Source organism: Pristiophorus japonicus, chromosome 17 (genome assembly GCF_044704955.1).
Source record: "Pristiophorus japonicus isolate sPriJap1 chromosome 17, sPriJap1.hap1, whole genome shotgun sequence".
Lineage (NCBI taxonomy): Eukaryota > Metazoa > Chordata > Chondrichthyes > Pristiophoridae > Pristiophorus > Pristiophorus japonicus.
In genome coordinates, this window is record NC_091993.1 from 17,736,340 (window position 1) to 17,764,045 (window position 27,706).

The following is a 27,706-nucleotide window of genomic DNA, read 5'->3' on the forward strand; positions in this document are numbered from 1 at the left end:
TATCCTAGTTGCCCCAAAAGTTTCTCTGCCAGCGTAACGCAGTTAGTTCCGATTTTTTTAGGTTAGTATTTTTTTGCGTCACCTGATGTCTGCGCCAGTTTTTCACATTTAAGCAAGTTTGGCCAAATTAAATTTTTTCCGAGGACAGCGTATTTATGAACAATCCCAAAAACCTTCTGGGCACAAGAAAAAGCAGCGTACATTAAAAAAAATCGGCGCAGAAAGACGCCATTGTTTTTATGCGAAGTTTAGGAGGGAGTCAAGAAGGCAAAGAATATATGCATCATAAAGCTTAATTTTTTCAAAATCAAAACTGAGAAAATGGAAGTCTAATGCAATTCTTTAATTTCAGATTCTTTTCAAAGTGCCACACCACCACTGAGCATCTCCTCACCGGGCTCGAGGATCGGAGCGTCGTCAAGCAGAATCGCTCCCTCGCCCGGACACAGGGGCTCGGGGTTTGGCTTCAAAAGAAGCCCGGGGGGTGGGTGTGGTTTGTCAAGCCCGTGTCCGGGCAAGGGAGCGATTCTGCCAGCCAACCCTCGAGCCCGGTGAGGAGATGTTCGGTCGGTGGTACTTGGAAAAAATCTAAAATTAAAGAATTGCATTAGACTTCGTTGCCCCAAATGTCATTGAATGCCTAGCTTCCCGTTCTAAGCAAGCCTATTGTGCATGCGCAGACCTGGGTGTGGTCCATAGTAGGGCGTCGACCTTGGGGGGGGGGGGTGGTGGGGGGAGAAGAGAAGTTTTAACTCCTTGTCCTGCTGTTTTGAGCTTCTTGCAAAAGGTACAATTTCATTATGGGGGCAATATTGACAATGCCATACCTCATGCAAGCTTTCTGCTTGATGGTGCTGCGGAGGAGACAATTTATTCGACGTCATCGCATGAGGAACCTCAGAACACGTAGGATGATGGGCAGGAGGCCTTACCCACATTGGGTATATCGAGATAGGTGTTCATACCTGAACCTGAGTGATGCAGACTGTATCAGAAAACTGTTTCTGCAAGGACGTTGTAACCGAGATCGGAGAGTTAATAAAAGCAGAACTGCAACCTAGAAGCGTCAAGAGGACTGCTTTGTTAGTTGAAGTGAAGGTTACAGCGGAAGCAAGTCATCCTCATTCGAGGGACCGCCTATGTTGACTATGGTGGTGACAGCTGCACTTTCATTCTATGCATCTGGATCATGCCAGGCCACAACGGGGGATGTGTACGCCATTTTTCAACATGCAACACCTAGCTACATCGGCAGGTAACTGCTGCACTATATGCCCGGAGGAATGACTACATAAAGTTCCCCATGCCCGCCCAGGCAATGCGTGACAGGGCTGTGGGCTTCTCCAGATTGCTGGCTTGCCAAAGGTACAGGGCTGCATTGATTGTACTCATATCTCCTTGCGAGCAGCTTTGGAGGATTCCGAGATGTACAGGAACAGAAAAGGCTTCCACTCCGTGAATGTGCAGCTCGTGTGTGATGAGATGCATCGCATTATGTCAGCTGATACGAGATACCCTGGGAGCACCCATGATGCATTCATCCTACACAAGAGCGCTATATCTGCCATGTTTCAGCAGCAGCCAGAAGGGCAGAGTTGGCTACTGGGAGACAAAGGGTACGGACTCGCAACCTGGCTCATGACACCCCGACACGTAACCTGGATGGAAGCTGACCGGGAATACCACATTTCGCACATTGCGACGCGCAGCATAATAAAGAGGAATACTCCCTTGAGATTGTCAGTTATTTCACTGTTGCGTGCTGCATGCTGCATAACTTGGCCATCATGAGGCAGCAGCAGCTGGTAGGAGAAGACCCACCGAAGGTGAAAGTGGCTGATATTGAAGAGGAGGGAGGAAGAGGAGGGAGGAAGAGGAGGGAGGGGGGAGGAGGAGGGAGAAGGAGGAGGGAGGAGGGAGAAGGAGGAGGGAGGAGGGAGAAGGAGGAGGGAGGAGGGAGAAGGAGGAGGGAGGAGGGAGAAGGAGGAGGGAGGAGGGAGAAGGAGGAGGGAGGAGGGAGAAGGAGGAGGGAGGAGGGAGAAGGAGGAGGGAGGAAGAAGCCATGCAACCACCTAAACCCGGAGCACGAGGGCGGGCCGTCGCGCCCCTTTAACGATTGCTCAAGCCTTGCGCCAGCAGCTCATCCTTGAATGCTTTGCTGCCTGAAGGCTTAGTGACAACTTTTCCACATGGACCATGTTTACAGTTTGGACCTGTTCCGTAATGTTGTGTTGTTTTAATGGAACAAATAATGGAAATGATTCAATTATAATTTAAAATACATTTTATTCAAAAGTTTAATACTTGTTTGTACTTAACTAATAAAAATATTATCAAACTGTAAAGTTTTCAGTTAAGATCAGTTACAAACTTTATTACTTACAAACTTTTAAACTTGTAAATTTACATAACTTACAAAAAATTTTAATTTGAGAACAGAATTTTACAACTGTAACAATAATAACAGCAGCAAAGGCAGCACCCACCTCTCCTCCACCTTATTCTAAGACTGCCCGCTGTGCTTGGTGACTCCACCCCTGCCCGCAGGCAGTGGCACAGCGTTTCTCGGGTTGGAACCAAGCTTATTCTTTCGAACATCTCGGGTAATGCGCACTTCTTGATAGGGGGCAGGGGGCAGCCGGTAATGTGGAGGGCCCGGCTTGGGCCTCTTCAGAGGCTGGTCTGGGGATTGGAGTGGGGGTGGCAGTTGATTCCGTTAATGGGCACGGGGTCGGGGTGTGTTCCCTTATTGCAGCAGAGAACGCCAACATTCCCTCCCTCATGTGCCCTGACAGTGTCTCAACTATCTGCAACATTCCCTCCCTCATGTGCCCTGACAGTGTCTCAACTATCTGCAACATTCCCTCCGGCATGTGCCCGGATAGTGTTCCCATTTCTCGTGAGTGTGTTGTTACTTCTCCCGACAATCTCAATACCTCATCACCCAGCCTACTGATGGTGTCCAGGAGTGATCGGGTAAGGTCAATGCTCTCCGCACTCATTGTCATCATCTGAACCACATCTGTTAGATCCTGCACCTCAGGAGAGCGCTGTCGAGCTCTCCTTCCCCTCCTCACCCTGGGTGTGGCTCGCTGCACCCCACTGGGACCCGCAGCCTCGGACGGTGGGGCCCTGAGTGTGCCTCGCTGCATCCCACTGGGATTCCCAGCCTCGGACAGTGGGGCCCTCGGTGTGCCTCGCTGCACCCCACTGGGATTCCCAACCTCGGACTATGAGAAACCATGGAATGTCCCAACACTCGCACCACTCAGAAAGGGCCTGGCACCTCAATGGGCGGCACCTGCACATCCTCCAGAGTGAGTACAACAATGGGGGCTTCATCCATCCTCTTCCCCTCACCCCCATGCTCTTGGTCTGGAAGGTGGGATTGGAAGATGTTCTCTTCAGGCACGTCCGCATCCGAATCTTCTTCTGCATCGGCTTCAGCCTAGTCAGGGTTGGCCTCAAGTTCTGCAAAATATAACAGAACAGACAAATGGTTAGCAGCAGAGGAGGGGCAGGGTGGCATGAGTAGGCTCACACAGCGCAGGCAGCAGGCTCATCTGAAGGACCACGATGAATGACTGCACACTGCATCAACCGAAGCGTAGCTGACGGAGACATCCCCAGGAACCGAGGCATGGCTAGCCCGCGCAGTACTTAACATTTAGCAAAGGCAGACTGTGGTATTTGCAGGACTTACCCTCTCCCTCGAGTGTGGGCCCCAGCTTGTGCAGCGGTGGTTGCTTTTCTCCAGGCAGGACCCATCAAAGCAGCGACCCTCTCTTCCAAGGGTGTCAGTGGGTGCAGATTTGCCGGGCCGCCTCCTGTTCGAGTTCTTTCTCATTTGTTTTGTGCCATCTTCCTCTGCAAAGATGAAAATATAACTTTTCAGAGAGTGTGACTTTCGGCTGGATGGGACATATATAGATCCTCATATTTACAACTGCAATTCCAGTGAATAAATGAAAATATTACTTACATTAACTACTTAACCAAGGTCCTGCCACTTCTTTTTGCACTGGCCTCCAGACCTCGGGGTGGTCACCAGTGCACAGTAATCTTCTGCAAGTTGGTTCCAACGTTTCTTCATTTCTTTTGGTGAAACTTTTGTGACCTTTGCTGGTGTCCAGCTCGTGCCATCTGGCCTCAATTACAGTAACTAGTGCCTCTATTTCACCCTGTGAGAAATTCTTGGTCCTTGAGCCGCATTGCATATTGTATTGCAGCTCCAATTTTCCCACTGAGAATTAAAGTTCTCACACACAACGCTTTAAAAACGGCCGAATGCAGACCGGGAGCTGTACTGGGCATGCACGCCCATAGCTGTCACGTAAAAAAAGTCTTTTTTTTTCCCCACGCATGCGCAGAAGGGGCGGGGCGTGGCGTCGTTTTTTTCGGCGCAGACATTAGGCTCCACCCCCCGAAGCTAAAAGGACAGGATATGCAAGGCCAATTTCAAAAATTAGAACGGAGTCAAAACAAACGGGTGTAACTCTTGCAATACGCCAAAAAACGGCATTGGGGAAAATTGAGCCCTTAGTTCTGTTGGAAGGCCTGCTGAGATTGCAGGGTACCTGAATATGGATCTTTCAATTCATGCATCGCATGATCCATATGTATCACATATCCCAAGAGGTACAAGAGCGAAGAAGGAATGGGACACCGACATCAAAGGCCTTGAGAACACAGTGCAACAATAACAACTTGCATTTATATAGCGCCTTTAACGTAGTGAAATGTTCCAAGGCATTTCACAGGAGTATTATGAGGGAAAAATTTGACACCGAGCCACATAAGTAGAAATGAGCGCATGTGTCCAAAAGCTTGGTCAAAGAGTTATGCTTTAAGGAGCGTCTTGAAGGAGGAAAAAGAGGTGTAGAGAGGCAGAGAGATTTAGGCAGGGAGCTCCAGAGCTTAGGGCCCAGTCAACAGAAGGCACGGCCACCAACCATTAAGCGATTAAAATCAGGGAGGCTCAAGAGGGCAGAATTAGAGGAGCGCAGACATCTCGGGGGTTGTGGGGCTGGAGGAGATTACAGAGATAGGGAGGGGTGAGGCCATGGAGGGATTTGAAAATAAGGATGAGAATTTTGAAATCGAGGCGTTGCTTAACCAGAAGCCAATGTAAGTCAGCGAACACAGGAGTGAAGGGTGAGTGGGACTTAATAGAAACATAGAAACATAGAAAATAGGTGGAGGAGTAGGCCATTCGGACCTTCGAGCCTGCACCACCATTCAATAAGATCATGGCTGATCATTCCCTCAGTACCCCTTTCCTGCTTTCTCTCCATACCCCTTGATCCCTTTAGCCGTAAGGGCCATATCAACTCCCTCTTGAATATATCCAATGAACTGGCATCAACAACTCTTTACGGCAGGAAATTCCACAGGTTAACCACTCTCTGAGTGAAGAAGTTTCTCCTCATCTCAGTCCTAAATTGCCTACCCCTTATCCTAAGACTGTGTCCCCTGGTTCTGAACTTCCCCAACATTGGGAACATTCTACCCGCATCTAACCTGTCCAGTCCTGTCAGAATTTTATATGTTTCTATGAGATCCCCTCTCATCCTTCTAAACTCCAGTGAATAAAGGCCCAGTTAATCCAGTCGCTCCTCATGTCAGTCCAGCCATCCCGGGAATCAGTCTGGTGAACCTTCGCTGCACTCCCTCAATAGCAAGAACGTCCTTCCTCAGATTAGGAGACCAAAACTGAACACAATATTCCAGGTGAGGCCTCACCAAGGCCCTGTACAACTGCAGTAAGACCTCCTTGCTCCTATACTCAAATCTCCTAGCTATGAAGGCCAACATACCATTTGCCTTCTTCACCGCCTGCTGTACCTGTATGCCAACTTTCAATGACTGATGAACCATGACACCCAGGTCTCGTTGCACCTCCCCTTTTCCTAATCTGCCGCCATTCAGATAATATTCTGTCTTTGCTTTTTTGCCCCCAAAGTGGACAACTTCACATTTATCCACATTATATTGCATCTGCCATGCATTTGCCCACTCACCTAACCTGTCCAAGTCACCCTGCAGCCTCTTAGCGTCCCCCTCACAGCTCACACCGCCACCCAGTTTAGTGTCATCTGCAAACTTGGAGACATTACTCTCAATTCCTGCATCTAAATCATTAATGTACATTGTAAAGAGCTGGGGGCCCAGCACTGAGCCCTAAGGCACCCCACTCGTCACTGCCTGCCATTCTGAAAAGGACCCATTTATCCCGACTCTCTGCTTCCTGTCTGCCAACCAGTTCTCTATCCACGTCAATATATTACCCCCAATACCATATGCTTTGATTTTGCACACCAATCTCTTGTGTGGGACCTTGTCAAAAGCCTTTTGAAAGTCCAAATACACCACATCCACTGGTTCTCCCTTGTCCACTCTACTAGTTACATCCTCAAAAAATTCCAGAAGATTTGTCAAGCATGATTTCCCTTTCATAAATCCATGCTGACTTGGACCGATCCTGTCACTGCTTTCCAAATGCGCTGTTATTTCATCTTTAATAATTGATTCCAACATTTTCCCCACTACTGATGTCAGGCTAACCGGTCTATAATTACCCGTTTTCTCTCTCCCTCCTTTCTTACAAAGTGGTGTTACATTAGCTACCCTCCAGTCCATAGGACTGATCCACAGTCGACAGATTGTTGGAAAATCACCACCAATGCATCCACTATTTCTAGGGGTGATTTGGGGCGAGTTAGGACACGGGCAGCCGAGTTTTGGATCACCTCTAGTTTATGTAGGGTAAAATGTGAGATGCCAGCCATGGGTGCGTTGGAATAGTCAAGGCTAGAGGCATGGATGAGGGCGTCAGCAGCGGATGAGCTGAGGCAAGGGTGGAGACAGGAGACATTAGAGGTGGAAATAGGCGGTCTTAGTTATGCTGTGGATATGTGGTCGAAAGTTCATTTCAGGGTCAAATATGACACCAAGAACTTACAACGCCCCAACAATTACTATTGTAGTGGAGGGAAATTGTTAAAAAAATTAAGTCTCCCGTACTCTTTATGATAGAGGTGCTGTAGGAGTTTCAAAAATGGAAACGTTTGCAAATACAAGGTAGGAGTTTTGAAATTCTCCAAAAATATCTTTATTGTAGAGACAGCACCAGACAACGAAGCCATCTTTGATAATCCAGCTATCCGACTGAGCCAAGTTGTGAGCCACAGTCATTAGTAGAATAGCTGATTAGTTCCAGAAAGAACTACATAATGTGTAACATTTTTCATATTCTGACTGTCAGCAAGGACCATGCAAGTACACAGAATTTTTTGTTGTTGTGATTTGACCTGGGCATGTTTTCCTTCTCACTCATTAGTCTTGTCCTCTTCGCTGCAGCTATTTCTCTGCCCTAGCTAGATGTTCTGTTGATTCAAGAAGTTGTTCCAGGGCTATCACCCGTATCTATGCTGGGAACTGAATGCCCTCGAATTCCCTTCACAAGAACATAAGAAGTAGGAGCAGGAGTAGGCCACATGGCCCCTCGAGCCTGTTCTGCCATTCAATAAGATCACGGCTGATCTTCTATCTCAACTCCACTTTCCTGCCCTATCCCCATATCCCTTGATTCAATTAAAGCCCAAAAATCTATCGATCTCAGTCTTGAATATAGTCAACGATTCAGCATTCACAACCCTCTGGAATAGTGAATTCCAAAGATTCACCACCTTCTGAGTGAAGAAATTTCTCCTCATCTCCGTCTTAAATGTGTGACCCCTTATTCTAAGACTATCCCCGCTAGTTCTAGATTCTCCAGCCAAGGGAAACAACCTATCAGCACCTACCCTGTCAAGTTCTGAGAATTTTTTATGTTTCAATGAGATCACCTTTCATTCTTCTAAACTCGAGAATATAGGTCCAATCTACTCAATCTCTCCTCATCGGACAGCTGTTTAATCCCAGGAATCAATCGAGTGAACCTTCATTGTACCTAATCTAAAGCACAAATGTCCCTCCTACGATTATGAGATGGAAACTGTACACAGTACTCCAGGTGTGATCTCACCAAAGCCCTATATAATTGCTTCCTCACTCTTACACTCCAACCCCCTTGCAATAAAGGCCAACGTAACATTTGCCCTCTTGATTGCTTGCTGTACCTGCATGTTAACTTTGTGATTCATGAACAACGACCCCCAAATTTCTCTTGACTACCAACATTATTAGTCTCTCGCCTTTTAAAAAATATTCTGCTTTTCCATTCTTCTGACCAAAGTGGATAATTTCACACTTCCCCACATTATACTCCATCTGCCACCTTCTTGCCCAATCACTTTCCTGGTCTGTATCTCTTTGCAGCCTCCTCATAGCTTATTTTTCCACTTAGCTTTGCATCATCAGCAAATTTAGATAAGGGGACTGAGTGTAATTTATCCAAGTCATTGATACAGATTGTAAATAGCCGTGGCCCAAACACTGACCCTTGCGGCACTCCACGAGTTACACCCTGCCAGCCGGAAAATAACCCGTCATCAACTTGACCTGGGGTTCCTCATTCTTTGTTAAGAGGGCATAGGTCATCCTTCACTCAGGTAGGATTCTAGAACTTTTCTTTATGATGTATTTTTGTATTCACCAAGATGACTGATGTCGCTACTGGAGATTAGAACATTTTTCCATGGACCTCTGGGACTGTTAGCATCTAGCGCTGCAATGTCAAGGAATAAATAGACCTGATGTACAACAGAGCTCACTCTGCCCTGCCCCAAATGTGCCCCATCTACCCCAAACCCCAACTCCTGTGTCAACTGTCCTCATAACATCGGAGTGTGTGCGTCAAATTGTAGGCAGTTTTGCGCCGTGGCATAAGTGCCCAAAAGAAAGAAAGACTTGCATTTATAGAGTGCCTTTCACAATCACCATACGTCCCAAAGCACTTTACAGCCAATGAAGTACTTTTCGGAGTGTAGTCACTGTTGTAATGCAAAAAATGCAGCAGCAATCTGATAAGCAGATAGTCTGTTTTTAGTGATGTTGATTGAGGGATGAATGTTGGACAGGCCATGGGGACCCTGCTCTTCTTCAAAATAGTGCCATGGGATCTTTTACGTCCACCTGAGAGAGCAGACGGAGCCTCGGTTTAACGTCTCATCCGAAAGACGGCACCTCGGACAGTGCAGTGCTCCCTCAACACTGCACAGGAATGTCAGCAAAGCTGCATATGCTCAAGTCTCTAGAGTGGGACTTGAGCCCACAACCTTCTGACTCAGAGGCAAGGAGTGCTACCCACTGAGCCACAGCTGATACTTGTAAAGCCCAAGCACAGAATATGTGGTATTCTTGCATCAGGTGTACCCCATCAGTCACAGCTTGATTGGAAGCTGTTTCCAGAGGTTAAAGGACTAAGTATGCGGGGCTCATTTCCATTAGTCTGGGTCAGTCCTGCCACTTAACTTTAATTATTCAGGCATCTGTCGTGACTTTTCCCCCTTGATGCAGCTTCCGCAAGCTTTGAGCTTAGCTGGGTTCGTGCTCAAGACCGATTGCTTGCCCCATTCATTCTCCGTCAATTTCCACTTGTCCTTGCACCAGGTTTTATATTTGTGCAGATTTTTATACAGACGCATTATTATTCAAATGTTAAATTATATTCAGCTTACTTATCTTTATAGAGAAGTGTCTCGTATCAAACCATCAGAATAGTTGAATATTATTTCATTTTTTTTCTTTTTAATTATGAGCAGCTGGTGTTTTGAATGAAAGAGACAGCGGAGAAGACAAGGAAATCAGAAGCAAAAATCAAAGTGTTCATGAATAACGGTGCCAGGTTTATACACAACGGTCAAAACACTTCTGCCATTTTCAAAAATATTGTGGGAATTGACAAAACTTTTTCACAAGGGGGCAACTTCCTCTCGACACAAAAAATGAGGAAACGACCTGTTACTGTCTGATGGCCCATCATGGGAACAGGTAGTTTTGAAATGTACAATTTCTGTTGGTGCGATTTCAATGGCAGGTCATTAAAAACAGAGGAAAACAAGCAGTCTCCTGTTTTCTGTTAAAAGAGGAATTTCACCAGACGTAATTTTCTTTGATCATTGGCAGATGGTTTGTTTGTTCATCTGTTCTTTTGGCCGGTGACTATATTTAATTTATCCGTGTGGAGTTGGAGAATTGCACACACCAAAAAAAAAAATCAAATTGTAAATCCTACAGAGGGAACAATTAAATCACAAAATCTGATCAAAACCTCATCGGTATTCCTCACAAATTAGGTATTTGTAGATATCACTATATTTTACGCTCATTTTACTGCTGTGTTGTCAAAGATAATTACAGCTCTTCGCACATCAGAGAAGGAAAAACAAGAGTAAGTCCCAGAAAATTGGAACTAGATCTGTGTGTGATATTATGTTCTTTAATTACATTACAGGGAGATGAATCATAACATTGTGATTAGCTTACAAGCCCACAGTATACTAAATGGGAATATTGTTTAGGGATTTAATTGCAGGTTTATTATTTTTGAGATTTACAAAGGGCATCAGCCTGGCTCAGGTGGTAGTGGTCTTGCCTTGTAGTCTGAAGGCTGTGGGTTCAATACCCACTCTGGGACTTGAGCACATCAGCGAAGTAGTACTGAGGGAGTGCTGCACTGTTGGAAGTACTGTCCTTTGGATGAAACAATGGCCCAGATTCTACGATGAGGCTATCGATGCTCACGTTATTGAGAGATCATGGCTGATCTGATCATGGCTGATCTGATCTTGGACTCAGCTCCACTTCCCCGCCCGCTCCCCATAACCCCTTACATCCCCTTGACGTGTTCTGTGGAGACTCCAATCAGAGGACAAACACAGGCAAGAAATACAGAGAAACGAATTTTAAAACATTCCCATCAGATTGGCTTGATAAACATGCCCGTTATTTAAAGGTGTCTTATAGTGGTGTTAGAAATCATATAAAGAAATGCAAATAAAATTAAAAACGCGCATCATTTTCCCATTGACAATCCAGGCTCAACTTTATCTCAAATTTAATATGTTGCTCTGTGTTTTTTTTGGTAAAGATCTTTCCCATCATCTAAGCAGGATGCATGTTCAACTTCGCCGTCTTTTTAAAAAAATACTGGAACTGCGTATACACAACTACTTATGGTTCGTTGGCAGCAGTTGCATCCATAAACTTTTGGCCCTGTTGTGTTTGATGTGGTCCTGCCAGATCTGGCCATGGTTTGCTAAACCAGTTGTGCACCAGCTACACTTATGTTCAAGGGATGCAGGCTTAAGAACATAAGAAATAGGAGCAGGAGTAGGCCATTTGGCCCCTCGAGCCTGCTCTGACATTTAATACGATCATGCTTGATCCGATCATGGACTCAGGTCCACTTCCCTGCCCGCTCCCCATAACCCCTTTTGGTTAAGTAACTGTCCATCTCTGTCTTAAATTTATTCAATGACCCAGCTTCCACAGCTCTCTGGGGCAGCGAATTCGACAGATTGACAACCCTCAGAAGAAATTCCTCCTCACCTCAGTTTTAAATGGCCGGCCCCTTATTCTAAGATTATGCCCTCTAGTTCTAGTCTCCCCCATCGGTGGAAACGTGAGGGATAGAAGATTGCGGCCATTCCAGGGATAAGGAAGGCCAATGGAATCTTGGCCTTTATTGCAAAGGGGATGGAGTATAAAAGCAGGAAGGTCTTGCTACAGTTATACAGGGTATTGGTGAAGCCACACCTGGAATACTGCGTACAGTTTTGGTTTCCATATTTACGAAAGGATATACTTGCATTGGAGGCAGTTCAGAGAAGGTTCACTAGGTTGATTCCGGAGATGAGGGGGTTGACTTATGAGGAAAGGTTGAGTAGGTTGGGCCTCTACTCATTGCAATTCAGAAGAATGAGAGGTGATCGTATCGAAACGTATAAGATTATGAGGGGGCTTGACAAGGTGGATGCAGTGAGGATGTTTCCACTGATAGGAGAGACTAGAACTAGGGGGCATGATCTTAGAATAAGGGGCCGCCCATTTAAAACTGAGATGGAGGAGGAATTTCTTCTTTGAGGGTTGTAAATCTGTGGAGTTCACTGCTTCAGAGAGCTGTGGAAGCTGGGACATTGAATAAATTTAAGACAGAAATAGACAGTTTCTTAACCGATAAAGGGATAAGGGGTTATGGGGAGCGGACAGGGAAGTGGACCTGTGTCCATGATCGGATCAGCCAGGATCGTATTAAATGGTGGAGCAGGCTCGAGGGGCCATATGGCCTACTCCTGCTCCTATTTCTTATGTTCTCATGCAAGTATCGGAATGGGAGTGAGCAAAGGCTTTGAGGGACAAGGATATCAAAACGTGGAGGTGAGGGAGTGGTTCTGCAAATCAACAGCTGCAAAAGTATCATGGTGAATGGTAAGCCAAAGGTTAGGCAGTTAGCAGTTTGAAAGTGCAATTGTAAATGATATGAGCGGAAGTGTTATTTCCCCTCCCCAGGGATGGATGCAGAACATCAGTCGTATTTATGCATTTAATATGAATGCAGTTGATGGATTATTACAATAGCTAAATAATTCAAGGTCTTTAACACAGTGATTACAAACAAATTAATCATGCTGAAGGAGTTTCTCATTTCAGAAATTGAAATATTAAATGTTCGACAAACTAGATTCATCTAACCTGTACACTAAGAGCAGTTTGAGGAGGGAAGAGCTTGCATTCTTCTACAGAACCTCATCATTTCTCTCAAAAATGTCACCAAGTATTTTACACATAATGAATTAGTTGGAAATGCAATCTGTCTTCTGCAAGCGAACAGGACCGTTAATGTCCTCCTGAACCAGAAGGATGGATGTATAGGACCTCAGGTTAACACCAAGTCCAAAGGACGTCACCTCCAGCAAGACAGAACACTTCTCAGTACTTCACTGGCACAACAGCCTAGTTTACATGCTTAAGTTTAATTAAAAGTGGCCCAGATTAATGGAGTGCATGCCCCAAAGGACAACCCGGGTAAGACAAGGGAATTCATATGCAGAAAACATTCGGGTTTGTGAGGATCAAATAAGTCAACAAATTGAACACTGTAAAATAGAGGCGCCATTTTCTGAAATATATCATGCCACTAATTTTAATATGATTAGCATGCATGTCTAAAAAAAGTTTTGAAGTCCATCCAAATTTACTCCCTTATTTTAGTGAAACATTAACCAAATTACTTTTAAATGGAAGAAGACCTGTACTAAAACAGCAAAGAATGGAATTTGAGATGAATGGGTTAAATGTTTGGACACCCGTATGCCACAGCATTCTCTCAGAGCCCAAGGGTTTTGTATACACAATATATACTGTTGGCCGATTTGCTTTTTGAATCCATGATTCTATTGCTGCTACACAATCCTGTGATCTCCAGCGCTCCATTCGAAGTCAATTGGATCAGTGTTCTCAAGTTGGGAGCAGGGAGAATGCAAAATTGGCCAGATTTCCACTCCCAATGACTATCTTGTGACCCGATATTAGAATGTGTTTATGTGCAAACATCTGGTCAGAACAGATCAACCTCAACTATTCAAATAATATGCTGATAATCACTGCCTATCTGCACTGCTTGTCTGCTGCTGAAACCCTCATCCATGCCTTTGTTAATTCTACACTTGACTATTCCAATGCACTCCAGGCCGGCCTCCCACATTCTACCCTCCGTAAACTTGAGGCAGCCCGTGTCCTAATTCGCACCAAATCCCATTCACTTATCACCTCTGTGCTCGCTGACCTATATTGGCTTCCAGTTTCTCATCCTTGTTTTCAAATCACTCCATGGCCTCGGCCCTCCCTATCCCTGTAATCTCCTCCAGCCCCACAGCCCCCCCCCCCACCCCATGTGCCCTAAAATCTCCATATGTGGCTCGTTGTCAAATTTTGTTTTATAACGGTCCTGTGAAGCACCTTGGGATGTTTTACAACATTAAAGGCGCTACATAAATACAAGTTGTTGTTGTTGACCATGTTCACTCAAAGAATGGTCATTTCTGTAGTGTATGGAGAAAGAGTCAGATTGAACTCTGAACTCAAAGTAAAGTGTGACCTTAGTCTTTTATTGCAGGTCTCCAGAATGCCTCTCCAACCTATGAAGCCTCCTTAAACACCTGTGCTCCCAAGGGATTATGGGACCTCTTGGGACTCCAGGAGATGAACCCTCTGGTGGCTGTATAGAATAAATACAAGTTTGCATATATAACACTCTCTCCCTCCCTCCCCCCCAAAAAGTCAATAGTGTAACTATTTACACTGTGAGTCAATCTGGAGCCCTCCTTGCCCTGGTTGAGCGTCTCTGTGAAAGCTGGTGTTGTTGAATAATTTGTTGGGCCCTCGCTGGGCTGCTTTGGATGATGGGTTCTGCTTCGTGGTCAAACGTGGTGCCAGTCGCCACTGGTGTGTATGTTGGGGGATCAAGGTAGGGTTCAAGGTGGGTTGCTCAGGATAGTCCGTGAATCTGAGTTTGATTTGGTCCAAGTGTTTCCGGTGAATGAGTCCATTTGAAAGTTTGACCCAAAACACCCTGCTCCTCTCTTTGGCCACAACAGTGCCGGGAAGCCACTTGGGACCTTGTCCATAATTTAATACAAATACAGGATCATTGATTTCAATCTCGCATGACATGTTTGCTCTATCGTGGTATGCACTTTGTTGAAGCCGCCTGCTCTCTACCTGTTCATATAGATCAGGGTGAACGAACGAGAGCCTTGTCTTAAGTGCTCTTTTCACGAGTTCAGCAGGTGGGATCCCAGTGAATGAGTGGGGTCTTGTGCGGTAGCTAAGCAGGAATCGGGATAGGCGAGTCTGCAGTGAACCTTCAGTTACCCTCGTCAAGCCTTGCTTGATGGTTTGGACTGCTCTCTCTGCCTGACCAGTGGACGTTGGTTTAAACAGGGAGATGTGATATGTTTGATCCCTTTATGAATTCTTTGAACTCAGCACTGGTAAAACATGGCCCGCAGGCTTTCAGTTGTGGCAGCAGACGTGCTAGCCGACATTATCTCATTCAATCCACTTGGAGTATGCGTCTACAATCACAAGGAGCACTTTATCCAAGAACAGACCTGCATAGTCGATGTGTACCCTAGACCACGGTTTGGAGGGCCAAGACCATAAACTTAGCAGCGCCTCCCTGGGTGCAATGCTTAACTGCGAGCATGTATTACATCCGCGAACGCAGGACTCTAAGGCCGCATCGATACCTGGCCACCACATGTGGGATCTGGCTATTGCTTTCATCATTACGATGCCTGGATGGGTACTGTGGAGGTCATTGATGAAGGTGTCTCTGCCCTTCTTGGGGAGCACTACTCAATTGCCCCAGAGAAGGCAGTCTGCCTGCATAGACATTTCATCTCTGCGCCGCTAGAACGGCTTTAACTCTTCCTGCATTTCCACTGGGACACTGGACCAGCTTCCCTAAAGCACACAGCTTTTGACTGTAGATAATAATAGGTCCTGGCTTGTCCAGGTTTTGATCTGCCGGTGATTGTTGACTCTCAAATGCTTCCATAACCATGGCTAGATCTGCGGGCTGCACCATTTCCATCCATGTGGTGGGCAATGGCAGCCTACTGAGAGCATCGGCACAGTTTTCTATGCCAGGCCGGTGGCGGATGGCGTAGTTGTATGCAGACGTGAGCGCCCATCTCTGGATGTGGGCCAATGCGTTGGTATTTAGCCCTTTACTCTCAGATATAAGTGGCTTATGGTCAGTTTCCTATTCGAATTTTAGCCCAAACAGGTACCTCAGACACACACTAACGCTTCTTTCTCAATCATGCTGTAGGCTCTCTCAGCCTTAGACAGACTCTTGGATGCATAAGCAACCAATTGCAGCTTCCCAAAATCATTAGCTTGTTGTAATAAACACCCGACGCCATACGACGACACATCACATGGTAGGACCAAACGCTTACATGGATCATACAGCACAAGCAATTTGTTTGAGCATAATTTTCTCGCTTTTACAAAGGCATTTTCTTGGCTTTTGCCCCAAACCATTCGTCCCCTTTTTGTAGTAAGACATGCAGTGGTTCAAACAGTGTGCTGAGACCCGGTAAGAAGTTACCAAAGTAGTTCAAGAGTCCCAGAAACGAACGCAGCTCCGTCACGTTCTGTGGCCCCGGTGCGTTCTCAATTGCCTCCATCTTCGCATTGGTGGGCCTGATGCCGTCCGCCGCAATCCTCCTTCCCAGGAATTCCACTTCAGGCACCAGGAAAATGCACTTCGAGCGTTTTAACCTGAGCCCCATGCGGTTGAGTCGACTGAGAACCTCCTCCAGGTTCTGCAGATGCTCGACTGTGTTCCGACCTGGGACCAAGATGTCGTCCTGGAAGACTACGGTATGCAGGACCGACTTCAGTAAACTTTCCATGCTTCTCTGGAATATCGCCGCTGCTGATCGGATTCCAAATGGGCATCTGTTATAAACAAAAAAACCTTTGTGCGTGTTGATGCAGGTGAGGGCCTTCGATGATTCCTCCAGTTCCTGCATCATGTAAGCTGAAGTCAGATCCAGCTTCGTGAATCTCTTTCCTCCTGCCAGCATTGCAGAGGTCATCGGCCTTTGTTAGTGGTATTGGACCTGCAGGGAGAAACAATTGATAGTTACTTTGTAATCGCCACAGATTCTGACGGTGCCGTCTCTCGAGGACTAGGACGATAGGACTGGCCCACTCACTGAACTCGATCGGGGAAATGATGCCCTCTCTTTGCAGCCGCTCTAACTCGATCTCTACCCTCTCTCTCATCATGTACGGTACTGCTCTCGTCTTGATGGATGGGTCGCGCCCCTGGTATTAGGTGGATCTGCACTTTTGCTCCTTGGAAGTTCCCGATGCCTGGTTCGAACAGCGAAGGAAATTTGTTTAAGACCTGGGCACACGAAGTGTCGTCAGCGGGCGATAGTGCTTGGATGTCGTCCCAGTTCCAGTGTATCTTTCACACCCAGCTCCTGCCGAGCAGTGTAGGACTATCGCCTGGTACCACCCAGAGTGGTAGCTTGTGCACCGCTCAATCGTAGGAGACCTTTATGATAGCACTGCCGATTACAGGAATCAGTTCTTTTGTGTAAGTTCTTAGTTTCATGCGAACTGGAGTTAAGACTGGCCTTGAGGCCTTGTTGCACCACAACCTTTCGAAAGTCTTTTTGCCCATGATGGACTGGCTCGCGCCCGTATCCAGCTCCACTGACACCGGGAGTCCATTTAGTTCAACGTTCAGCATTATCGGGGGACAATTCGTGGTGAATGTGTGCACCCCATGTACCTCTGCCTCCTCGGTCTGAGGCTCTGGTTCGTCGTGATCCTCTGTGGATCTGTCCTACTCTGCAATGTGGTGGTTTGCAGGCTTAGCAGCTCGCCTGCACACTCACTGGAGGTGTCCCATTGTCCCACAGCCCTTGCAAACATACCCTTTGAGTCAGCATGAATGGAAACGATGATCACCCCCGCAGCGCCAACAAGGTGTTAATGGCCTTGCATTCATCACCCTTGATGGTGGACTCAGACATCTGCAGACGTGCAGCTGCAGGTATGTGTGACCTGCCTTGCACGTTACGATTCAAAAACATCATCACTTTGTTCACAGTACTTGTAGCAGCACTTGTGTGCTAGGAGATTTGCTTCGTATTGTCATTGGTGGCAATGAACGCCTGGGCTATCGCTATGGACTTACTCAAGGTTGGGGTCTCTACAGTCAAAAGTTTGTGAAGTATGGTTTCGTGGCCAATGCCAAGTACGAAAAAGTCTGAGCATGTGCTCCAAATATCCTTCAAATTCGCAATGTCCTGCAAGGCATCTTAGCTCGGCGACATAACTTGCCACTTCCTGGCCTTCAGACCTTTTGTAGGTGTAGAACCGGTACCTCGCCATCAGAACGCTTTCCTTTGGGTTCAAATGCTCTCGGACCAGTGTGCGCAAATCGTCGTATGATTTGTCTGTGAGTTTTGCTGGAGTGAGTAGATTCTTCATGAGGCCATACGTTGGTGTCCCACAGACGGTGAGGAGGATCGCCCTTCGTTTGGCAGCGCTCTCTTCCCCATCTAGCTCGTTGGCCACGAAGTATTGGTCGAGTCGCTCCACAAAAGATTTCCAATCATCTCCCTCGGAGAATTTCTCCAGGATGTCCACTGTTCTCTACATTTTTGGGTTCGCTATCTGTATCTCGTCGCCAGTTGTTGTGTATGGAGAAAGTCAGACTGAACACTGAGCTCAAAGTAAAGTGTGACCTTAGACTTTTATTGCAGGTCTCCAGGGTGCCTCTCCAACCTGTGAAGCCTCCTTAAATACCTGTGCTCCCAAGGGATTATGGGATTCCTTGGGACTCCAGGGGATGAGCCCTCTGATGGCTGTGCAGAATAAATACAGGTTTACATATAGAACAATTTCAGCAAGAGGACTGATGGTGCTAGGCCCTGTGTGTGAAGAAGTGCTTCCTGACATCACCTCTGAACGGCCTGGCTCTAATTGTAAGGTCATGCCCCCTTGTTCTGGATGCTCCTCACCAGAGGAAAGTGTTTCTCTCTCTACCTACCCTATTAACTCCTTCAATCAGCTTACACACCTCGATTAGATCACCCCTTAGTTTTCCTATGGGGGGGGGATGTGATCGGGGCCCAGGAGAGGCACGAGTTCGGGGCCAGGGGCCTAGGGGCAGCATGGGCCCCTGCACACTGATGTGTGCGCATTAGGTCCGTGCAGCAGAGCAGGTCTCCAGTCGACTTGGATAACGCTTGCCACTGGACCAAGACCGTGTGGTGGTTGGTGTGCAACGGCCACCACACTTTAAAAAAATCCATGCACTGGCATCTTCCACCCCTTCAAGATGTAGTTCAGGACCTGGAATATTAGGTCCTTCATTGAAACACCTGTGAACTCATCCTTTTTTGGCATGGAAGCAAGTCATCCTCATTTCGAAGGATACTACCACTTTGGATCGAAATATCCAGTGTAAATTAGAATTTATACAGTTGACTTTGCTGACACTAAAGCCCTAATTTTGCATTCCCAGCAAAATTTGTGCCAGTAAAGGCTGGCACCAGCTCTACGCTAGCACAAAGGCTGGCCAACCTAGTCCATGTCACAATGATTGGGGGTGGGACGCTATTGTGACTACGAATAGTTTGCTACAGGAATATATATCAGATGTAGTGTGGAAGGTGGGCAGCGGAAACGTTACAAGGACACCCTCAAAGCCTCCCTGGTGAAGTGCATCACCACCACTGACACCTCGGAATCCCTGCCTGAAAACTGCCCTAGGTGGAGAAAGTACATCCGGGAGCGCGTGGAGCTCTTCGCATCTCAACGCTGCGAGCGTGAAGAGGTCAGGCGCAGGCAGCGGAAGGAGCATGTGGCAAATCAGTCCCACCCCCCACCTCTTTCTTCCCCCCCCCCCCCCCCCACACACCTCATGTCTGTCCCACCTGTGACAGGGTCTGTGGCTCTCGTATTGGACTGTTCAGCCACCAAAGAACTCACTAAGAGTGGAAGCAAGTCTTCCTCAATTCGGAGGGACTGCCTATGATGACGACGAATATGATGGGTGGTTTATGCTTTGCTTATGTTCACTCATCACCCCTGTGCTTGCTGAACTACATTGACTCCTGGTCTGGCAAAACCTTGATTTTAAACTTTTCATCCTTGTTTTCAAATCCCTCCATAGCCTCTCACCTCCCCATCTCTATAATTTCCTGCGGCCCTACAACCCTCAGAAATTTCTGCACTCCTCCAATTCGGGCCTTTTTCACAGCCTCGATTGTTATCGTTTCACCACTGGTGACTGGGCCTGCAGCTGCCAAGGCCCGAAAGCTCTGGAATTCCCTTCCTAAATATCTCCACTTCTCTACCTCCTTTACGTTGCTCCTTAATCAAGCATTTGGTCACCTCTCGTTATGTGGCTCGGTTTTGTTTGATGACGCTCCTGCAAAGCACTTTGGGACATTTTGCTATGCCAATGGTGCTATACAAATGCAAGTTGCTGTTGTAGCTCTCTGCTCCCTGACTGGAGTTTTCTTTATTCGACAAAATGTTAAGACATCTTTTCAGCTCTTTTGCAGTGCACAAAAATTGAGAATCTGTGGCGTGGCATACACGATGATAAGCTATCATTTCTGCTTGTACTCATCAAGACGAGACATGTAAACAGGATGGAACGCTTGCCCATTTTTGACACCCACATTCAGCATTCCCCAGTCTGGTACAACACAGGACATATGCTTCCTCTGTTTCCTCCCCCAGCAATGTGTTGCAAATCTAACGGTAAGAAAGCAGTTCGGAGACACCACATGCAATTGCTATTTCCCTTGCCTGCCATCGCTCTGAATGAGATTGACAATTTGTGCTGGGATTTTTGTCCCATCTGTCTGAGCTGGATTCAAGCCCAGCATCTGACTGCAATACAACATTTTCCAGGTAAGGCACCCACCTCTCAATTGATGTACAAGATGAAAAGCAAGTTGCTGGTCAATGTTCTTTCGGCGGGGTTACTTGGTGCAAACTCCACAGCTGACGTGAGCTTAGTCAGGGCAAAATGATGGTTCTCAGTGGAGAGGGGGAAATAAACTTCCTTTATGAACTATCTCCCACAAGGTAGCAATTTTCTAAACTGTGCCCATTTTACCTAGACTGGGTGAAGATATTTTTCATTGAAAGCACTCCCCTTCCCTCAATTTTTACATTCGCCTGTTAATAGTAAATAGTGATGGCAATATTAGAGAAGTAGGTTATATGAATTTCTAAGCTTGACCATCCCAGGGCGCTGAATTAACATTTATAGTGCTCAATTAACATTAGCATACAGTCGTTAAACCAGACAGCGTTAATGATGGGGTCATTTCAACCACATTAATTCATCTTGTGCCTATGCCCCATTAACTCCTCCAACCCAATTCTCTTCAGATAAAACTTACTATTTAAACAAAAATATTTAAAACAATCAAAAGAAAGAGACTAAATTTAACTTTAAGGTCCTTGGTTTCCAACAGATTTATTTCTAAACAGGGAATTGATGAAACTCACTATTTAAAAATACACTTTCACCTGTCCGATTTAATGTGAGTTTTTATTTCCTCCTCTCATCTGGCAGGAAACTACATAATCGTTTCCTAGTTAGACCTGTATGCTTGCTAACTCGATGAGACTATAATGTCATTCGTGGTTGACATCTAAAGGGACATCAATGCAGTTCAATCTTTATGGCGAGTCGAACAATAACAGCTCACCGAGATCCCACAATGGATCAGTGAGCATAGACCAAAAAGACCTCAAGCCTCAGTCTGTGCTGAATAAACTGATCTCAGCAGAGCCATTACATTTGGCATCAGTGCTCCTGAGGTTAAGAAAGGAAAATTGGCCATCTCTGATCACTAGCCAGTGTTCACGCATCGACATCAGGTGAGGAAAGATCTGACACTTCTAATAAGAACATAAGCAGTAACAGGAGTAGGCCATTCAAGCCTGCTCTGCCATTCAATAAGATCATGTCTGATCTTCTACCTCAACTCCACCTTCCTGTACTATCCCCATATCCCTTAATATCCAAAAATCTAGCAATCTCTATCTTGAATATACCCAACGACTCAGCATTCACAGCCCTCTGGGGTAGAGAATTCCAAAGAGTCACAACCCTCAGTGAAGAAATTTCTCATCTCGGTCTTAAATGGCCGACCCTTTATTCTGAGACAGTGACCTCTGGTTCTAGACTCCCCAGCCAGAGGAAAGATCCTCCCAGCATCTACTCTGTCAAGTCCCTTAAGAATTTCATATTTTTCAGCATACATGGTAAGATCACCAAAGCTGTTCACAGTACTCCAGGTGTGGTCTCACCAAGGCCCGATATAACTGTAGTAAGAATTCTTCACTTTTATATCCCAATCCCACCTCACCTTTCCTCCTCAACCCCTACTCAGGTGCGTTATCGATGGCAACTGGAGCCACAGACCAGCAATGAGTCAACGCCTTGAGGGGGAAGAAAAGGAGAGAGAGAAAGAAAAAGAAAGAAAGAAAGGAGAGAAAGAAAGAAGGAGAGAAAGAAAGAAGGAGAGAAAGAAAGAAGGAGAGAAAGAAAGAAGGAGAGAAAGAAAGAAAAAGAGAGAAAGAAAGAAAAAGAGAGAAAGAAAGAAAGAGAAAGAGAGAAAGAAAGAAAGAGAGAAAGAAAGAAAGAAAGGAGAGAAAGAAAAAGAGAAAGAAAAAAAGAGAAAAAAAAGAGCGAGAGAAAGAGAAAGCGGGAGAGAGAGAGGGGGAGAAAGAGAAAGCGAGAGAGGGGAGAGAGAGAAAAAGAGAAAGAGAGAGAAAAAGAGAAAGAGAGAGAGAAAAAGTGGGAGAGGGGGAGAAAGAGAAAGCGGGAGAGGGGGAGAAAAGGGGAGAGTGTGTGTAATGTCGTTACACACTACTATAAATTCACACGGCACCTTCTGCAGACCGGGTGAGGAGTGTATCCCACAGGTTCACCCCATGCCGCCACGGTGTGCATTCCTTAGGTGTATACTGTATACAGTCATATGGATCATCATCCTCCTCCTCCTCCTCCTCCTCCACCGGGATGCCGTTTTACAGTACTATCATAGGTGGCGTTTTGGTATATGAGCTGTGGATGTTTGCCACATGAACCCGCTGAACTTCAGCGTCCATTGCTTTGCCCCAAGCAGCAACCTGCCTTGCAGACCCCTCTTCTAGTTCATCTGTCTTGTAAATTAGCCTCGTTGCAGGCTTCTGCACATTCTGGTTAAATGTCCACTGAAGTTACAATTTCTACAGATAAATTGTTGAAACCTACAGGTTTTTGCAGCATGTCTGCCCCCGCACCTCCAGCATGAGCCGAGATCGTTGTGAACAAAAGGGCTGTTACCAGGCATCCCTCTCGGATTGTCTCTTCGATTATTCTCGAGCACCCTGTTAATGGGTGTCAATGGCCCTATCCCTGGACGCATTGTCCGCCGTGATGGCGTAAATGTCCATTCAACCTGCCATTGTCTCTGTTGAGTACCCACCCTAGAGTTTGTTGCTGCCTGCGTGGTGTTGAATTGCCCTTGCCTGACTGCGGGGTTCTGAGTCACGTTTACAATGTTAACTCCCTGATCCATCGCCTCGTTGGAAACAGAGTTGCGTGCGTATATTATCTTGGTTTCCTCCTCCCCCGCCACGAAGGTCTGAGCTATCAATGCCACCGCTTCCAAGATCAAGTCCTTGGTATCAATTAGCTTTCTGAAAATCCCGGCATGACCAATGCCCTCAATAAAGAAATCCCTTAACATCTCCACCCTGCAGGTGTCTGTGAACTTAGAGGCTGGCCAAGCGCCGAAGGTCCGCAACGAGGTCCAGTATGCTCTGTCCTTCCCGACGTCAGTGTGTATAGAATCGGTGTCGGGCCATGTGTATACTGCTCACTGGTAGGAGATGCTCACCGATCAGTTTGCTGAGCTCTTCAAAAGGTTTTGTCCGCCGGCTTCTCGGGTACGAGCAGGTCTTTCATCAGCGCATACGTCTTAGGTCTACAGCTGGTCAGTAGATGCGCCCTTCGCTTGTCAGCCGCTGCATCTCTCAGCCAGTCCTTCATGACAAAGTTCTGCTGGAGCCTCAACAAAATCGACAGTACTGTTCCTCTGTGCTACCGGTGGCCATTCTTGTGAGTCGTTGATTCCCATCGCCAAATGTAATGTCCTTACACACTACTATAAATTCACACAAGGCACATTCTGCAGACAAGGTCACTCTGTGACCTGAACCTTTATTCACAGAACCAAGAAGTGATGACCCTGGGTGGGACCTCCCTTTATATAACCTGGATGACCAGGTGAGGAGTGTCTCCCACAAGTTCACCCCCTGTGGTCAAGGTGTGCATTTCTTAGGTGTATACAATATGCAGTGTTATGTATGTGAGCGAGGGGGAGGAGGAGGAGAGAGAGGGGGAGGAGAAGAGAAAGAAAGAGAAAAAAAGGGGAGAAAAAGAGAGAGAAAAAAAAGAGAAAAAAGAGAGAAAAAAAAGAGAAAAAAGAGAGAGAGAAAAAAGGAGAGAAAAAAGGAGAGAAAAAAGGAGAGAAAAAAGAGAGAAAAAAGAGAGAGAGAAAAGAGAGAAAAAAGGAGAGAAAAAGAAAGAGAGAGAAAAAAAGGAGAAGAGAAAAAAGAGAGAGAAAAAGAGAAAAAAGAGAAAAAAGAGAGAGAAAAAAGAGAGAGAAAAAAGAGAGAGAAAAAAGAGAGAGAAAAAAAGAGAGAGAAAAAAAGAGAGAGAAAAGGAGAGAAAAGAGAGAGAAAAAAGAGAGAGAAAAAAGAGAGAGAAAAAAGAGAGAGAAAAAAAGAGAGAGAGAAAGAAAGAGAGAAAAGAGAAAAAAAGAAAGAGAAAGAAAGAGAAAGAAAGAGAGAGAGAGAAAGAGAAAGAGAAAAAGAGAAAGAAAAAGAAAAAAAGAGAAAAAGAGAAGAGAGAGGTGTCAACATTCACATTTGCTAGTGTTTAAAGAACAGAATATGTGCAACTTTAGCAGTTGTAGAAACATAGGGCCCAAATTTGCACAGGAATTGCTCCCTTTTTTTTTTGGAGCAACTTGATTTTTCTGGAGTATCTTAAAAATCCCCATTCTGCACATTTAATTTGCTCCAGTGTAAGTGAGTTAGTTAGGATTTTTTTTTTTTTTAAGTTTAGTTTTTTTTCACCAAAAGGGGGCGTTACCAGCCAACTACGCCCATTTTGGCCATTTTGAGCCAGTTTGCACAGCTAATAGTTGCTCCAAACTAACTTTGGCCAGCGTATGTGGCCTCTTGTGGCCACACAGAAAACTCATTCGGAGAGTTAAGAAATCAGCGCAGGTAGGTACTAATGACTTGACGAAAGAATGTGAATAGGATCAAACAGCTATACAGGACATCATATGGCAAACTTCGCAAAGTTTATTTACTATACAACAGAAGCATTCATGTAAGCTTCAACTACAAAAATAAAAGTAGAGACAAAACATATAGTTTTTTCAAAATATCCAAATAAAAAATAGAAATACCTCCTGCTCGTCAGAAAGTATTTTCATCAATAGGGTTAAGGAAAGTCTTGAGTAAGCTCATTGAAGTTACTAGCTACACAGTTATCACACCACCCGCCCCCCCCACCCCATCAAAACTCTCCTTTCTCCTCCCCCCACTTAGCTCCTCCGATCAAAAGTCTCCCCGCACCAACCGGTTTCTTGTAGCCCTCCGCACGGGAAGGCAGCAGGCCACTCGGCCCGGGATACATTGGGTCCCACGCTGTAATCATTATCATCATCATCATCATCAGAGAGGAGCTATCTGCGCATGCGCAGATGCTCTACTGCACATGCGGACGGCTGCTGACACTCTTAGGCGCAGGGCTCTAGCTCCGCTCCCCCAACGTACTCGCCACACCGCGCCAAGCTGAGAAAGGGGGAACGTGTGCCCTGATAGGATCTGAATGTTGCACTTACATTCCTGATAGTTAACTACTCGACACTAACAACAATATGATTCAGGAAATAGAGTGTGAACGGATGAATGCGATACTCCTAGAATGATCCTAAGTGTTATCATGGAATGATAAAAAGGGGGAATGTGAATGTTTAAAAATGTATAGAGACATTGAAGTTGAGAACGTGGGAATTGTATAGGGACAGTATAAGCTAACAAAGAATTCATGGAGGAATAGCCATGACATCTCAGACTCGAGACTGCGAAATGTTACAACACTAACACGTATTGAAACAAAACCCACAGCTTGCAGAAAAACCTCAAGGTCTTATTAAATCATGTTATTAACCTGAAACATTAACAGAAGGTCTTTGTTTAAAATCAGACCATACTTAGGTCGGCTTATGAGTGGACAAAGGGAAAGAGTGATCCAAAGAGATAGGCTGAACTAGGATGTCACTCTAGCCCTATCTCGTTATCTTTTGCCGAAAATGTATAACCATCGTGCCTTTACAATGTAACGTCACTTTGTCCGTAGGAAGTGGGTGCGTTCGAACAGACTTGCATTCCTTCTGTCTGATAAAGTCCCCAATCGGGATTTGCTTTTTAAATAAAAGCTTGTTTTGTTTAAAGCACAAACGGTATTCGTTTCAGTAATTTTGCTGAACCAGATTGAGGTAAAAGAATCCAGAAATCAACACACTACTGCACATGCGGACGGCTGCCGACACTCTTAGGCGCAGGGCTCTAGCTCCGCTCCCCCAACGTACTCGCCACACCGCGCCAAGCCCCGGCATAGTCGGCAGAGGGGCCAGAAACCCGGGACATCTTTTTGGCACATTTAGATCGTAGGAAGTTGGCGCATCTCAAGAGTGCGCCGAGATAAACGGGAGGGCCAAATTTGGGCCCATAGAAAATAGGAGCAGTAGGCGGCCGTTCAGCCCTTCGAGCCTGCACCGCCATTCAATACGATCATGACTAATCCTCTATCTCAACACCATATTCCCGCTTTTTCCCCATACCCCTTGATGCTTTAGTTTCTAGAAATCTATCTATCTCCCTCAAATATATTCAATGACTTGGCCTCCACAGCCTTCTGTGGTAGAGAATTCCACAGGTTCACCACCCTGAGTGAAAAAATTTCTCCTCATCTCGGTCCTAAATTTCCTACCCCGTATCCGGAGACTGTGACCCCTTGTTCCAGGCTTCCCAGCCAGAGGAAACATCCTCCCCGCATCCAGTATATCCAACCCAGTCAGAATTTTATACGTTTCAATGAGATCCCCTCTCATTCTTCTAAACTGATGTGTGCATTTATACTGTATAGTAAGGACCTGAGTCCCATGCTTGAGAGAAGGTCAGTCTGTGACCTGTCCGTTATTCCTTAGCACTCAAAGTGATGAAGGTGGGTGGAGCTTCCCCTTTTGTACCTGAAGGCCTAGGTTAGGAGTGTCTCCCACCTGGTGGTCATTGTTCTCTCAGTGTACAACTTAGGTCAGATTATACATGGGTTACAATGCTGGTTGAATACATGACATAAACTGTAGTGAATACAGGCCTAGTTGACCCAGTCTCTCCTCATACAACAGTCCTGCCATCCCAGGAATCAGTCTGGTTAACCTTGTACCAGTTGTACAGCGAGCACCTCCATTTTGGTTAGGCTACTAAAGGTGTGCATGTTGAAAATTTGGGATTCAGCACCCAACCGGAAATATGTACACGTTTGTCCCGCTTCTTTAAAAACACTGCCATTTCTATCTTTCAAAGTCAAGCACCCTGTACTCTGGTGTGCAATCATAGACAATGCTACTTGTTCTGCCAATGATAAAGGGCACAAGGTCAAATCTTTCTTCGAGCTGCACACGATGGCCTGGGTGAGATCCGCGGCCAGCAGCAACCATGACCAAGTCTAGGGATTGAATCCAGGTCTCCCAGGCCACAAGCAAGTCAAGTTAACCGGCTGCATTACCAAATTACTTTATTCAGAGCAGTAGTGTGCACATATCCCTGGCCTCATACCTGGGATTATGGAGTTTAGTCTCCAATTACTCTGTATATCTCCCAACTGTATTGACTGGCACAGTTCGAGCAGAGCGCAGCCTTTTCTGTCAGCCAGGGAATGGAAAGTTTTAACAAAATGGAGCAACATACGAATTTAAAAGGCATCAACAATAATAGGGATGCTGTATTACAACCATATTGGTGGCATTAGTTATGGTATCGGTTATTGCAAGCCTCAATCAACAATGTACTCAGAGGAGCTCATCGAAAGCATTGACCCTGAAATGAGCCCATCATATGCGGGGAC